The sequence below is a fragment of the Carassius gibelio genome, chromosome A7 (genome assembly GCF_023724105.1).
Source record: "Carassius gibelio isolate Cgi1373 ecotype wild population from Czech Republic chromosome A7, carGib1.2-hapl.c, whole genome shotgun sequence".
NCBI lineage: Eukaryota > Metazoa > Chordata > Actinopteri > Cypriniformes > Cyprinidae > Carassius > Carassius gibelio.
In genome coordinates this window covers 26,169,054-26,181,751 of record NC_068377.1, presented here as the reverse complement: position 1 = coordinate 26,181,751, position 12,698 = coordinate 26,169,054, and the positions used below count along the sequence as shown (strand labels likewise).

Below are 12,698 nucleotides of genomic sequence, written 5' to 3'. Positions count from 1 at the left end.
TAATATTTTTGTGAAAACCATAATACATTTTTTCAGGATTCTTTGAAGAGAAAGTTGTTGTTTTTTTTACTCTGTCACTTGTGATCACATTAATACATTTTGCTGAATAATAATTTCTCTCCCTCTTTATACCCACTACATAATATTGAGTTTTAATATTGCCACTTGGTTATCTGCCACTGCATGAAAATAACTAGTGGCTTATCGATACTGGCCACAGTTCTTTGTGAAACAGAAGGTGCGTATAGGAAAACAATCAGCCCTCTATGTTTCCAATGCAAAACCTAAGTCTCACTTTGTTGTGAACGTTGTTTTAGCAGCCATTTCTGGCCGAGCATGAGTCAGGCAGCTCTTGTCGTGCTGCAATAAAAGAAAGGAAATGGTGTCTAAAGAAAGGTCATCGCTTGCACCATGTAGACAGAAACGAGCAACTACATTCATTTCAGGAGTTGCTTAATACCTCCTGCAAAAGACTACAAAATAAATCTAACAAGCACAGGATAATAGTGCTAGGGGTCATTATTTCCCACCCTCATCTATTTTTCCTTTATTCTTGTGATAACAACAAAGGAAAAGAACAATCCCTCATCCGTCACAAAATGTAAGGCCTTATAGCAGACAGCTGTTGCATATAATAGTATTCAATACAGGTTTAGCTATATGAAGAGTCCTTAAATGATCCTTAAATAATACAGTTATTAGTGCTGAAGCAACCGAATTAATTCTCTCTCAAATTAGGTTCCTGCTTGCTTGCATAATGGCTATTTATCCATCACTGGCCATAATTTTCACTGCGATTACCAACGTCCACAAATAATCTTGCTCCTTTGATTATGAAAATCTAACAATTCAGCCATTTTATTCATTACCTCTTTTATGCTCATCTCACAACCATTATTCCCCCTTTAATCAAAATTTCTCCATGTTTCTGATTACTCTTCCATTCAGCAGAATCCCATCACCCTCCCTAATTAACATCTCGACACCCAGAGTGGCACCATGCCCCAAACGCCTTACGCTTCACAGCAACCATGACAAGGCCCAGAGTTCCCTTACCTTTAAATTATGAAAGCAGCCATCTGTTTCACAGGGAATATAGTCTCTGTATTTGAGTCCACTTTTCTGTCTGGTCGCAAAGAGCCCAAGTACTTTCCTTTATATAGAACTCCAAAGACGAAACATTCCAGAAGTCGATACTGCCACAGTTTGTGTGTGCTTCAGGATAGAATATTGACATTACATTAATCAGAAATAAAACTCACAAAGAAAGGACTGCCCTGAAAAATGTACAATGAAAGAAACAGTTCAATGAAATCAAACTGTTTTTATTATGTATTACGATGTATTATTTTAACTAAGTATAACATGTAGGGCTGGGCGATATATTGATAAGGATAATTATCACAATATAATTTTCCTCAAGAAAATAACAAGAGTTTGAAAAAAAAATTGTTTATGCACCAGAAGCAGAACAAAACAAAACCGCACTACTCATATGAATCGCGCCACACAGCATTTACTGGCTCAAAGTTAAATCGACAGCACAGCGTGAGCTCACTAGAGCAGATGTGTTTAATCGCTGATAAATCTCAGTCACGTGACTAAACGGCTAAACAGTGCTGTGAGATCCAATGTGAAGTGCATGAATTCAGTGTTGAACAAAATGTCAGTATTCGGTACCGATACCAGTGAAAATCCATGGTTCTCGGTACCAAAGCAAAACACAAAAATATGCTAATTTACAAAATAAATAAAACAAACTAAAAATAAAACCAATGCCATTCTTTATACTTATTTACATTTGTGTTTAAAGTTTTCTACAAGTCATATAATTATGAAAAACAGTAAACAAGTTTCACCCAAAATTCATTTGTCTTTTAATTAATGAAATTTAAACATTTTATTTTGGGGTAAATAAAGAGGATTTGCTATTAAAATTAAAACATGGAAGAAATATTGTCTGAATTATTTCTTTAGAAAATAAGGTTTTCTTTTTTTCTTTTTATTATTTTTGTTTTTATATTATTTTTTATTTTAGTTTTATAACAGTAGTAGCAGTATCCCATACATTCTACTAAATAATTGTAAAATTTCTAGCACAATGCCTTTATATAAAAATGAACTTATTTTGACTTATTTTTAAATTGACACTGGTTTTACTCAAATGAAATCGTAAAATGCTTGTGAAGTGACTCAGAACAGTTCTGGGGATGTTGTTTATGTATTTATGTCCTCATTGAGACTGCCATTCATTCATTCACATAGAGACGCGCAGAACATGCAAGATTCACATTTCAACCAACTTTTGCAGCTTAACATTTACAGATACTGGTCCATATGGAGATTTGATTTGATTAATTTATGCTAACTTCCATGACTGTGCATATTAAAAATGTAAGTTTCATTTTCATGACTGGATTTTGAGGTTCCGTCTGTGTTTTCTGCTTCACGGAAATCATAGCGCTGTATGCGTCAAGTACCGGGTTGACTGGGTACTCTGTACCACTGGTACTTAAACAAACCTGGTACCATGACATTTACATTTTTTTTAGTACTGACTTGATACCATTGTTTAGCGGTGCTATTTGTGTGGTTTTAACTGTGGTTTCCATGATCTGAAGGTATGCCACTATGGAAAACCAATGGTTAATTTTATTTGAATAAAACCAAAATAAACAGAATAATTGAATTTCACCATATAAAAATTAGATTCTTACATTTTAAAGATGTTACTGTTTGATGATAAACATGAACTTTTTCATGAATCTGCATCCAAAAATCAAGCAGTTTATGCAATTGATTCCTGTGATGGCAAATCTGAATTGAATTGATCATATTCTTCATTGTTTACACCATTTGTGCTTATCATATTTTTTTACTTATATTTTACTTCTATTTCCCTGGAAACCGTGACATTGTTTTAGGACTCTTTTTGAGGAATAGATATTTCAAAAGAACATCATTTTTTTGATTTGTTTAATTTTTATTGATTCCGTTTCTGCTTACCAATTCTAATTATTTTCAATTCCCAGTTTTGATTCCATAATGTGATTGAATAATGAAATAAAACATTTATCCTATGTCTCTTTTTTTGTAAACCATTTATTGTAAAATCAACAGGTAACAAACAAAAATTTGACTCTTAAAAGAGATGTTTGCAAAATACAACTGCATGATTATGAAGAAAAATATATATTTTTTTCATCTCACTGTATAGAAATTAAATCTAAAACAAATTTATAAATAAGAAACTTTGCCGTATCAGAAAGGTTAAAAGTAAAAATAAAAATAAAAGTTACCAAACAGACTTAAAGAATAAAAACTCTACAAAATGTCTTCCTTCAAAGTAAAAAAAGTAATGTTCCCAGTAACTGCAGTCAAAATGTTTTACTGTAACTAAAGCAATATTGCTATTCTTATCAAGACCACTAACTTTTATTATGACCCACATATATTGAACAATATCCAGTTTCACAAAAGCAGACCAAAAGAAACCCTCTCACAACCTTTTAATATAATCTCAAAAACAACAAACTGTGCCTAAAATGCTGTGAATTTATAAAAATGGTAAACATTTAGATAAACATTTTTATATAGACAAGCCACAAAAAACTAGGGATGGATGATGCAAAACTGACATTTTGACATGGTGTCGAGATCCCGTAGAGCAGATGCTTGGAATCACCGCTCCGAAGTGTGATTAACAGATGTGGAGTTAATGCAGCAGAACAATTTATATATTTAAATCAAAATTTTTATATGTAAAAAAAAAAAAAAAAAGGCAGGCATTGTGGCTTGATGTCTTTTAATAATGTAATTTTTTTATGACCAAAATAATGTTGTCAGAGAGATGTTAAAACACATTACAAGAACAGAACTAGGCTTGGGCGGTAATAAGGTAATATGGTATACCGCGGGATCTAAAAATAGCAACGGTATCAGTTCCAATACCGTCATACCGTTAATAAAAAAAAACAAACAAACAAACAAAAAAAACAATGCACTTATATAGGAGACAAGGATTAAATATTAAATATAATGTATTTAATGCCTAAAAATGTGTATGCGTGGTTGTCATCGTGTGACAATGAGACGAGGAGAAAGAGAGAGGAGGGGAAAAGATGGCGAGTTGCGCACCGAGTGACCTGGTCTCAAAAAAAGAACATAAATTCTGCAGTTTGCCAGTATTTCGGGTTTTGACCGAACGAGAAGGGAGAGGTGGTAAATAAGGACGAGGCTATTTGCAAATTGTGCCCTCACGAAAAAAGATGACTCAAAAAAAAAAGCCGATGCAATGGCAGGTCCTGTCGGCATCGGCAACGTAGAGGACCGAATCGAAGCTGAAATTACAGCCTACTGTTTAGAGCCAGTTAGTCAAGGAGACAATACCCACTTCATTCATGGAAAAATGCTGACTGGTGTTTTCCCCAGATGTCGCGAGTGGCACGAAAGTACCTGTGCGTCTGTGCCACAAGCACACCATCGAAGCAGGTTTTCAGCACCGCAGGTAAAGTTGTCGGTCCACAACGTGCCCTAGCGAAAACTCTTGACTAGATTGTATGCCACTTGCCATTCGTTCCTATTGGCACTGTTTATTTTATTTTTTTATTTAACGGATTCGGGTATTTTTATTTTATTTTCATTAAAAAACTATTTTGGAAGGAAGACTGGAAAGAAGTTGTTTTTATTTAAACATATTGCTTTTCAATAATTTTTTATTTTATATATATATATATATATATATATATATATATATATATATATATATATATATATATATATATATATATATATATATATTTATTTATTTTTGGGTCTATTCTCTCATTTTTATCAGCTGCTCTTTGTTATTAAAAGTTGTTCGTGCAGTGTGATTTTTATGGGAGGGGCGTTTTTCCGCAAATATCACATTCCAATAATTTTGAGCTCACAAAAAACGAATATTCGAATATTTATTTAAATTAAGTTTAATGAGACAGACGTTATTTTTCAGCAACATTTATTGTTTCTGTCATTTTGGAACAAGCTTACACACAATAAGCTTGAACATAACACATCGTGTTTTGTAGCTGAAAAACTTTAACAACGCAAACAAACAAAAGTAACCTACAGATTAAAAGCAAAAAAAAAAAATGAACAAAGAAAAAACGTTAAGCAGCCTGCAGCAATTATGCCATTGTACAGAATGTAGCTTACACTTAACTTTGAAACTGTCTGCAAATCTTTTTTGCTTTTTTTTCTATTGTTTTACATGTTCTTGTTAAGAAACGGCATGTAAACATGATCGGGGGAAAGTCGGCTCCTTAATCTGTTAAAAATAAGGCCGGTGTTCTGTCGATTTGTCCTACGCTGTCAGATTTTCCTACCTCCCACTTAAACAGTGGGTAGTACAATTCCACAACGAAAAATTATACTGTAAAGGTATGGTTTATTAATGTCTACACCTACCACAACCCTAATCATACCCTTACAGTACTGCAAATACAGTAATTATGTGTTATATTCGCGGTTGTAGCTAGAAGGGATACAGCTACAGGAAACCAACAATAAATATTATTTTCTACCAATTAGATTGCGTTTTTATTAAAGTCTACACCTACCCCAACCCTTAACCTACCCTTACAGTAATGCAGATACATTAAATATCGTTGTTTAGCATTAGAACAAAGGACGCGATATTGATGTGCGCGTGTGCAGTAAACCCGGGTAGGAAAATCTGACAGGGTAGGATAAAATGTCAGGACACCGGCCGCGGAGAAAACGCGCTCTGACGGCACAGACATTGGCGGAACTCACAAATAACGGTGTGCTAAGCGAATAAGTTTTGTGAAGCGCTTCGTGTTTTCGTTTCACCACTGAATGGGATCCTCATCTGGTGGAATACATGGCTCCAGCAAGAAGTGTTCCCACTCGTCTCGGCTGGACTCTCTGTAATCATCGCTGAAGAACTGGAGAAGAAGAAGATCTTTTCCGACGAGTGGACATTGCATCCTCTTCATCGTTGGTGATGCACCACTCGTCTCGCATCAAGGAAAATGTTCTGATAATGTTCCAAAAAGGTTTTTTTTTCTTACTTCTCTCATGTTTTCATCAAGAAACCTGAGATCTTTGGGCCGAGGGTCTAGGGCAGATGCGAGAAGAGGAGTTTTCACTGCATTCTCCAAGTTAGCGGAGTTTATTCGTTGCTTGAGAGATGCCGGAACAATGTTCTCGAATGCGGTCACTTTCTGTGATTCTCCACGGCATATTTGAAGTAGCTACTGTAGAAGACCGCAGTTCTTATTCATTCATTATTTTTTTGCTTTCATACATCTTCAAATATGCCGTGGAGAATCACAGAAAGTGACCGAATTAGGTTTTATTGTGGACTTTTTTCCCTTTTTTCTTTTCTTTGTGGCAAGCAAAAATGTCGAAATTCGAATATCATTTTTATTTATCGAATAATTAGAGCCGAACGAATATTATAATAATAATATCTGTGCACACCCCAAGTGATTTTATTGATTTGTGTGCGCATCTCTGCGCAAAAACTGTTCTGTATGTTTATGTTAATTTAATTATGTTTAACTATTGCTATTTGTTGCTAATAAAAGTTGTTAATATTGTTGTGCATGTCATTTTGTTATTGTTTCAGTATTAGTGTTTGGGATACAGTTTCTGAATGGTTTAGGCACAAGCCAACAGTTTGGTGATGCTGTCTCAGCCTTACGTCATATTTTTTTTAATTATTCACGGTAATACCGTATACCGAGGTAAAATAGGGAGGAGGTTTGACGGTATCAAAATTTGGATACCGCCCAAGCCTAAACAGAACCATAAAAACACAACTCTCAAATGTTAATTCTAATTAAATACATGTTTCATCTCGGGATTCGAACCTAAAGTGACAGATTCTGACAACATGCCAATCATGCACACACTAACCACTCCCCCCACCCACATTGTGGAATGACGAGAACAACATATACATTATAATTCATCAGTTCACTTAAAGCCACTTTACTAGACTTCTCGTTCCATTGACTTACATTCATACGTATGTGAAAGCGTCAGACAGGAAACACAAGACTGTGTGAAGATATTTTGCTGCAAAGTTCAGGTTTGTTGAACTCTGACCTGCAACTTCACGTCACGTGAATGCGTGAGACCAACAGAAGATCAAAACATCACAAAGTGACCTCTCAGTACAGAAATGAAGGAATTGCTAATTTTAGCACTCTTCATGGAGAAATGAGCTCAAACTGTGTTCATCAACATCCCTGAGCTAGACCGCTCTCCCAGACTCCTATGAGGCTGATCCTGTCATCCAGTGATGTACCACTGTGCCACGCAACAAAGTGCACCACAGCACTTCCATATGAGGCGGCCCCAGAGGGGCCCATTGCGGCAGGTCTCTTGACGCCAAGGTGGATACAGATTTTAGAAGATAGGGGATTATGGGGGACGGTTTTAATTCCTTCCCCAAGGATTGCTATGTATATCTATGTTGAGCAGATCTGCCATAAGCAATAGCAGGACACACAGCCAAAATGTGGCAGAATAATTGTAAATATAACTTAAAAATCACCACACAGTGTTTTTCTTTTTTTTTTTTTAAATGGCAATAATAATTAAAGTTACATCTGAGAGGCTAAAAAAGGACTGTTTTAGTGATAGAAGTTTTTTTGCATTTATTAATAGTAGACTCTCACTTTACATCATGGAGGAGGGTCACAATTGTGCACTGAGAATTTTTGTTTGTTTGTTTTTTTACGATTTTTTTTTTTTCAAACAAGCAAAATAAAATATTTTTACAAGTTATGTCATATCTAACATACAGCTGTTACTGGCAATCAACATAAAACAAGTACTCAAACAACACACAAAACATCAATATAATGTAATAAATATTCCTTATGAATAGATTTTAAATCATTTGATATTACATTATACGGTTCTCTAGGTCTAGGCAATCTAATGTTACAGATCGATACTACTGCTTTTTGTGGGGTGTTTTCAGAAGTGATTTTTAATATTATTATTATTATTATTGTTTTTGTTTTTAGCTAAATATTCAGCTACATAGATACATCTGAATATAATAATCTGCAGTGGTACAACCCCATAAAATTAATGTTATGGAACATAACTAATATATAATATAATGAAAAACATTTGACAACACACTTAAAAAGATGATGTGTGGTTCATCTCTGAAGCCAGTGTAATCTTACCGACCAAGACAATTGTAAATATTCAGCTGTACACATTTCCACAGGGGAAGTAAAACCTGCTGTTGTATTTCATGCTGAACTTCCCTTTTACAGCCCTGCATGATGCATCATTAATTTAAACTATTCTACAATTTGAAAGAATTAACTAAAATATATCATCCAAACCACTGCGACAGCCTTTCCCTCAATGTGAAGACCAGGAGTAAATATCCAAACAGAGATTAAGCTCAGAAAACAAGACACTAACAAGCCTAAAAACACAGTATCCCTTCACCAGGCATGACGTCTTACACTTATTATTAATACATACTAATTAATAAGGCAGATGACATTATATTTTAATGAGACATTAAGACAAATGGCATAGCATTTTCATATCTGGATGAAATATGGAGATAACCACAACTGGAAGCAAAAGAAGACACTGCCTCTTATTTTAAATTATGTATTTTTCCAAAACAGATGTTGGAAGAGCACAGTTGAAAGAGAAGATGTTGTGAACAAGCCATGGTGACATTAATAATCCAGTCTCTTTTATTTCAGATGCCACTGATTTTATGGGAGTCAACATCACATATGCCATACTCCCAAGAGGCAGATTGAAAATGTTACTGGAAATGCACAGGCTGGAATCTGATCCAGCTGGCTGTTCAAGAGAGCAAGAGCTGCTGACCAATTCCCTCTTAAAATGATGAGGCCAGCTTTCACATTTCCAATCAAATAACATCTGCTTCGATAACAATGCCATAAATCACAACACAAGGACAACGAGGGGGCTGATAAACAACAGAAAAGCAAAGGCACCGATGGCATGTGGATGTTGTCGTTCTCTCTTTCTTCACCAAATCAGCCGATAGAGCTGGAGATGAAAAAACATCCTTAAATAGACATCTAAGATACATTTAAGCAATGGTGACAGCTCAAGTTGTGTATCAGTAGTCCACCGGGCCTGGATGGGACACACACACTATCTACTGAAACTGCTAGCGGCTGGCTATTAGCCTCTCCAGTTAAACAATAGCTTCAACCAACTGAAATGTAGCGTTAAAACAAACATAAACAGCACCACTTACCTCTGTACACGTCAGAAAACTATCCCTCTAGGACTTAAGCCCCTTTCCAATGTACAATTTGCGTCGATAGAAGTATAAAAGTATTGGGGAAGCGCGTGAACGTCAGCGGAGGATTGTGTGAAACTGACAGTCACACAAACCCGAGAGAGCAGAGAGAGGCCCAGCGCTTTAGCCGCCCGCTAACTGACGGATACTTCGACGATTCCGCTTCACAGATATCAGGATACGCGCGCGAGTCACAATAACACACGTTCAACGTCACGGCGAGCTAAACGTACATAGAGAACATTTTATTTAGCGGTCATATGTGGCACGAATTCCTCCCCGTTTGCCCTCGGGTGCGAGTCCCCATTCCTGCCGATCCGCGGCGTCCATTCGAGCGCTGCTATGTGTGTGTGTGTGTGTGTGTGTGTGTGTGTGTGTGTGTGTGAACAGCGCCGCTGCTGCGTGCGAGCAAGCGTTTCGACATTTTACGACATTCTCGCATCTTTGACGACTCTCGAGGACCACACAACATTACTTAAAGGCTAGTTGAAATTTAGAACGTAAATAACCCATGAATGATCATAATCGCTGACTACTGACTCTTGTGAATCTATATAGAGTTTAGTGCGGTTTGTGAGTCTTGGCTGGTTTACGTTACTGTTGTATTATGTGGTTGGTCCCCTCATGCCCTCCAGTGGCAGAACGTGGTAGCACCACTGAATGTAGATATTTTATATATATATATATATATATATATATATATATATATATATATATATATATATATATATATATATTTATATATAGATCATCAGTGGGTAGCTTCATGTACATATGTCTGCTTTTATGGGTTTGTCGATATATTCTTGCAAGCAACACTTCACAGAGTTACTCTTTTTGCTAAAAGCAATGTTGGTTTGGTGCCAATTTGTATTTATTTTTAAACCCTGGGGATAATTTGTGTACGATTTTCTCAGTAATTTACTATTAGCTTTCCCAGTGTTTCCAATCTTTTGATCCGCTCAGGGGGCGTCAAGTGAATTATTATTATTATTTTATTTTTTTCAGTGTGCTCTGAACTGAGTCAACGATTTGGAACAAGTTGTGTAGATTTCTATTAAAAATAGAAAGAAAACAAAAACGAATTTCAGAATGTATAACCATTTTTGATATCATCATCATCATGATTATTATTACAGATACAGTATATTGTCAATTTATTTATTTAAAATTTTCGGTCCATAAAGGCAAATTATGAAGTAAGACATTTTTACAGTTTTTTTTTTTTTTTGTTGTTGTCTGATATACTTTAATTATGTAATGTTTATGATGGGCATTAAAAATACTCTCAATGTTTAACTCCATATAAATGTTTTTTTCTTATTATCTTATTACAATTTCAAATTTTCTGCATCTATCTGCAATAATCTACAGTATTCCAAAAATAATAGTAAAGCATCATATACATTTTCCTTCATGCTGCCAACCACTAAGCCTGACTTTTTAGGTTCAACCAATTATTTTAAAGGCCAGGACACACCAAGCCGACCTCAAAGAACTAGCAGCGAATAAATCCGGCAGCGTCTGGACCAAAAATCTGTGCCTGAACACACAGCTCAGACTACAGCCGACTGGGGAAAAAGGGGGCAGTCGTGTGAATGACCAGTGCCCTCAATACCACGATGAGGCACCCAACCCCCAAAAGCTCCTCATGCACCACAGCATTAGCTTCCCACTGCTCTGTGTGTGTGTGTGTGTGTTTTCACTTATCACTGCTGTGTGTGTGCACTTGGATGCAGATGCACCAATTCCAAGTATGGGTCAACTATACTTGGCCACACATCATGTTCTTTCCTTTCTTTCCTTTTTCACTACACCTATACTGCATGTGTTTGGATTGTGGGGGAAACCAGAGCACCCGGAGGAAACCCACGCACATGCACAAACATGCAAACTCCACACAGAAAGGTATCCTGGATACGCTGAGACTCACACCAGGGACCTTCTTGCTGTGAGGCAACAGGCTTGCTAACCATTTTGAATATCAGTTATGTTGATAACTTTCTTAATTTTAAGCAGCTAATGTTGTTATGAAAATGAAGAGTTTGGTTCCAAAATGCTATAAATCCATTTTGATTATGAATTTGTTTTCTTTACCAAGAAAGTGGCAAGATGAAAAACGCTATTTTCTGTTTCCAACTTTCTTTAGGTTATAATAACATTAAAGAATTTGTATCCAGAATTTGATTTTCAAAGGTTTATTATAAAAACTAGGAGTGTAACGGCTAATTCTCTGAACTACAGTGAGTCCTTTTACATTAATATACACTATAAAGTTACAGTTAACAACAGAACCCAAACTTAAGTTTAATTACTATTTATTTTTTAAATATAACAAGCAACGTTCAATTTATAAAAATCTATGAAAACCTGTAAATTGCACATAATGCAGTTTTTAAATAAACAGAATATCCGCTGAGAGCAGGCAGCGTGTGCTTTTTTGTGAGAGCCGCACCACACGGATATGTTTTCTGTGAGTTTTTTACACTTTGATTTGAACAAAAAACAACGCATCCTTGTGGCGCAGCTGATAAAGAAGAGCATACACTGCCTGCGTTCAGCGGATATTCTTCAAAATGCCAATACAGTACAGTGACTCAGAGGAGACAAATTGTTGAATAAATTTGTTATTTTTGTTTTATTCATGTACTGTACAAAAAGTATTCTTGTTGCTTCATAACATTACGGTTGAACCACTGATGGCAGATTGACTGTTCTGTTGATGTCTTTCAAATTTTTCATAATTTACTTGACAATCAGTGGGACAGTCACAAGCCTCCCGGTTTTCATCCAAAATATCTTGAATCGTGTTTCGAAGACGAACAAAGCTTTTACAGGTTTGGAACGATATGGGGGTAAGGGATTAATGACCAAATTTTTATTTTGGGGTGGAGTATCCCTTTAAGTGAACAAAACATAGAGTCAGGGCATGAAAAAATCTTTCATGAATCCATCTTTTTTTTTTTTTAGCTTTTTATAGTCATTATATAAATGACACACATGGTTGCTTTTGCTTTTATTGTGTTTTATTCATAGAATGTATAAAAACAGGTTTTATTAAATGCTTTATTCAGTAGCAAACAATTGTTTCATATTCAAATTGTTTAATTGTAAAAATGTGTTAATCCTATAAAAAGAAAAAGTCTTTGACCAGCAGAGCCTATTATAAACACAATATAACCTATGACTACTTAAAACTAAAACAACTAAGGAAACAGTCAAACAACCTGTAAGTTCTTTGCCCTGTTTTACAGTGCCACCGTGAAACCGGATATGAAGAAAGACTGACAAGCGACCCTTTCGTTTTTAACCAATCGAAGTCGAGTATTCCCCGAGGCAGTGACCAATCAGAAAGAGCGGAGCGGTA

General features: G+C 35.7%; 1 protein-coding gene across 5 annotated transcripts in view; it reads right to left on the bottom strand.

The window, feature by feature from the left end:
• LOC128016966 (E3 ubiquitin-protein ligase Arkadia) overlaps positions 1 to 9,715 on the bottom strand; it is a 39,982-nt gene extending 30,267 nt beyond the window's left edge. For 2 of the 5 annotated variants that reach the window (XM_052601977.1, XM_052601980.1), the window contains exon 1: positions 9,287 to 9,703. The gene's annotated coding sequence lies outside the window, so the exon portion shown is untranslated. Of the gene's footprint in view, positions 1 to 9,286 lie in introns of all 5 variants that reach the window. The other 3 variants (XM_052601976.1, XM_052601978.1, XM_052601975.1) reach the window with 2 other exon arrangements.
• Positions 9,716 to 12,698: the final 2,983 nt, after the last annotated feature.